Here is a 4,512-nt window from a genome sequence, read left to right as displayed (position 1 = left end):
GCTTTCGAGTTGCGATTTTTGTTTACCCCTTTTTCTACAAAAGCTCCTAGTTATAATCAATCATTCATACTACTATACGTACTAATTTTTATTTTAGAGGTCGTAATACCTTGCCATCTTTGAATTATGACTTAAGCATAAGACTGAGTATGGTAGGGTGTTACATTATGGTATCAGAGCAGTTCGTTCTTGTAGAGCCTGAGGGATGGACTGACTATGCTTCTGTGCATTCTCTGTGTGTGTGTTATGTGCTATTAGTATATCTGCTTGATATGATTGGCATAAACGTTCATGAGCATGCATTTGGGACTTTGAAGTACTAGACTTCCGATATTGAGACTGATCAACTTAATATCGATTGTTTGGTATGTATAGGAACTAGATGGCGCCTCGTGGACGCGGTAGAGGTAGTGCGAGAGGTCGTACGAATGCTTGTGCATCGGAGAATAACCCTAATGACCTGGTGAACTTTATGACTGCGTTGGAGAACATGGCTGCTGCTATGCAAGCCACTGCTGAGGCTCTTGGCAACAGATGAACAATCATGGTAATGATGGAGGTGGAGTTCAGGGCCCGATGACACTGGCAAACTTTTTGAAGGTTAATCCACCTAAGTTCAAGGGAACTGCTAGTCCGACTGAGGCTGATACATGGTTTCAGGCTATAGAGCGAGCACTGCAAGCACAAGTGGTGCCTGAAGGACAGCGTGTCGAGTTTGCTACCTATATGCTCACAGGTGAAGCGTCGCATTGGTGGCAAGGCATCCGACGTCTTCTGCAGCAGGGTGATGATTATATCACTTGGAATGTTTTCCAAGAGGAGTTCTATAAGAAGTACTTTCCGACTTCTGCTAGGACAGCTAAGGAACTTGAGTTACTGCAGCTGAAGCAGGGTACTATGTCCATATCAGAGTATACTGACAAGTTTGAGGAGCTGTTCAGGTTCTCTCGTATGTGCCAGGGGACTCCGGTGGAATATGAGGAATGGAAGTGTGTTAAGTATGAAGGAGGACTCCGGAGTGATATTTTCAGTTCAGTGGGACCAATGGAGATTAGGACTTTCTCCGAGTTGGTAAACAAGTGTAGGGTTGCTGAAGAGTGTGTGAAGAGGGCAACCGCTGAGAAAGGGAGTCAAAAAGGATCATTCCCACAGAACCGATGGAAGAGCTTTGCACCTAGGGGTTCGTCTTTCAAGAGGAGAAGCTCTTTTAGGAGGCCCAACAACAACAACAACAACTCCCAAGGAAAGAGGTTTGGGAAGCAGCCTCAGAATGATCAAGCTTGTACTAGGTGTGGAAGTCACCATCCGGGAGCACCATGCAAGGCCGGATGGGGTTTGTGCTACACTTGTGGAAAGGCGGGGCATAAAGCCGCAAATTGTCCTGAGAGGCAGAAACAAGGTGCTGGGAAAGCACAACAGACTGGTCGGGTGTTCACCACCTCAGCTATAGGTGCCGAAGGATCTGAGACACTCATTCGAGGTAACTGTAAAATAGCTGGTCAAACTTTAAATGCTTTATTTGATTTGGGAGCATCACATTCATTCATTGCATTTGAGAAAGCCCATGAGTTAGGATTGAAGATTGTAACTTTAGGTTATGATCTAAGAGTGTACAATGCTACCCATGAAGCCACGGTAACTAGGCTAGGATGCCCAGAAGTTTCCTTTAGGTTCAAGCAGCGTGATTTTGTTCATAATTTAGTCTGCTTACCGATGATCGGTCTTGATCTTATCTTGGGATTGGACTGGTTATCTAAGAACCATGTTCTGCTAGATTGTTCTACAAAGTCAGTGTACTTTATGCCGGAAGATACTGAAGGGCCGGTCGTGGTGAATAATTATTACTTGAATTCGATGATGGTGAGCTGTTCCGGAACCGAATGTCAGGGTATCATGTTGTTAACCGCGGGCGTTTCGGGTGATGATCAAAGGTTGGAACAGATTCCGGTTGTGTGTGAGTTTCCAGAAGTGTTTCCCGATGATATTGATGAGTTTCCACCTAACCGAGAGGTTGAGTTTGCTATTGAATTGGTGCCCGGGACGGGACCAATCTCAAGTGCTCCTTATAGGATGTCACCGCTAGAGATGAACGAGCTAAAGTCTCAGTTAGAGAATTTGTTGGGAAAGAATTTTATACGACCAAGTGTCTCTCCATGGTACGAGTACACTATAATGTCTTTCGGGTTGACGAACGCTCCTGCAGTGTTTATGGACTATATGAATAGAGTTTTCCGTCCGTTTCTGGATAAATTCGTTATTGTCTTCATTGATGACATACTGATTTACTCCAAGACTGAAGAAGAGCATGCGGAACACTTGAGGACCATGTTGCAGATTCTAAAGGAGAAGAAACTTTATGCAAAACTGTCTAAGTGTGAGTTTTGGAAAAGTGAGGTGAAGTTTTTGGGTCACGTGGTGAGTAAGAAGGGAATAGCCGTAGATCCAACTAAGGTGAAGGCTGTGATGGATTGGAAGCAACCAACCACCGTAACGGAGATAAGGAGTTTTCTGGGTTTAGCTGGCTATTACCGAAGGTTTATCAAGGGCTTTTCACAGATGGCTTTGCCAATGACAAAGCTAACCCGCAAAGACACTCCGTTTGTTTGGACTCCTGAGTGCGAGGAGAGCTTTCAGACATTGAAGAAAAAGTTGACCACTGCACCTGAGTTAGTGTTACCCGAGCCGAATGAGCCATTTGAGGTGTATTGTGACGCCTCATTGAAAGGTCTAGGGTGCGTGCTGATGCAGCATCATAATGTGGTGGCGTATGCCTCACGACAGTTGAGACCTCATGAAGTTAGTTACCCTACGCACGATTTGGAACTCGCTGCAGTTGTGTTTGCCTTGAAGGTGTGGAGGCATTATCTCTATGGGGTTAAGTTCCAAGTTTTCTCTGATCATAAGAGCTTGAAGTACCTCTTTGATCAGAAAGAGCTTAATATGAGGCAGAGAAGGTGGATGGAATTATTGAAGGACTACGACTTTGAGTTGCATTATCATCCGGGAAAGGCGAACGTAGGCGTGGGCACGAGGACACCCACGCGTAGGCGTGGTTGACGCGTGCGCGTCGATTGGCAAATTTTTAATCCACGCGTTAGCGTGCATGACGCTTGCGCGTCGATGAAGTTTTTGAGGCCATCCACGCGTGCGCGTGGAGTGTGCGTACGCGTGGCCCTGCTTTCATCCCAAAGTGGATTTTTGAGTTTTAAAAGCCAAATTTCATACTTCTAAGCCTCCGATCTCACCACTTATATCTTAAATCATTATGATATGTCTAGCTATGAAAAGAAAGGCTAGTGAATATGGTAACTTGCGAGTGAAGCAAGGAGAAAATGAATGATCATTAAGGATCAAGCATGATTATGTGAGATGCGGAGGATGGTGGTGGAAGTGCTTGTTATGCCATGGGCCGAAAGGCCGTATTTGTTAATGAGATGGCTGGTTATGGATTTAACCGTGATGCCAATGGGCTGGTTATGGATTTAACCGTGAGCCAGAATGGCTGTGTATGATATGACTATTGGCTGGTTCTGGACTGAACCGTGAGCTGGATGGCTGATATGGATGTTGATCCATGGATGAGAATTCATGCATGTTTATGCTGAATTATTGATAATTGTGATTTGCACTTTCACTATCTGAGATACGAGTTTCCCTGGGTAGTAGCAGTGGCTAGCCACCACATGCTCCAGGTTGAGACTTGATACTCTGTTGACCCTATGTCATAAGTGTGGCCAGACATTGTGAAAGTTCCGGATGAGTTTGCCCCCATGGATAAACACCAGTGTGGGTATTGTGTGATTATGATTATGTTTGTGAATAACTCAAGTTGGGGATGCACGATAGAGAGACAGTCCAATGGTTAGCTACCAGGACTTGTCGGGTTGGCTCTATAACCGACAAGATGATATCATCAGCCACTAGGAACAGGCATTCATCATATGCATACTATATGAATTGTTCGAGATTGCCTATTTGACTGCATATTACTTGCTAATTGTCTAAATGCCTTAATTGTTCCTATTTGTATACTCCTTGTTTGATATAACTGTGTTTGCTACATTATACTCCTGCTGGTGGTTGGGAGGTCCGAAGGAATTGGAAAGGGAAGTATTAGTTAGACTGAAGAATCTTTAGTCAGATGCCCTTTTTGGTTTAGCTTGTTTATGAGCTTTGATATTATCTGGAGGAAATTCTAGGATTGCCTTCGGCTTTCCTCTATTATTATGTATTATATATGTGGAAGCTGTTACCATGCTGGGGACCTCTGGTTCTCACCCATGCGGATTTTGTGGTTTTCAGATGCAGGACGTGAGGTGTCCCGCTGATGCATGCTGGAGACTTCTAGATTTGCGAATATCCTTTGTTCTCGGGGCTATGTTTTGGTTTATATGTTTTGCTTAGATACTTTTATCTCCATTAAATAATACAAACTATGATGACTCCTCTTATGGGAGATTTTGGAGAATATGTTTCTGTATTTGTGTCCCTTTGGGTTTTCTTTGGGGTTTT

The sequence above is a fragment of the Arachis duranensis genome, chromosome 10, assembly GCF_000817695.3.
Source record: "Arachis duranensis cultivar V14167 chromosome 10, aradu.V14167.gnm2.J7QH, whole genome shotgun sequence".
In the NCBI taxonomy this organism is placed as follows: Eukaryota; Viridiplantae; Streptophyta; class Magnoliopsida; order Fabales; family Fabaceae; genus Arachis; species Arachis duranensis.
Note: the sequence above shows the minus strand (reverse complement) of the source record.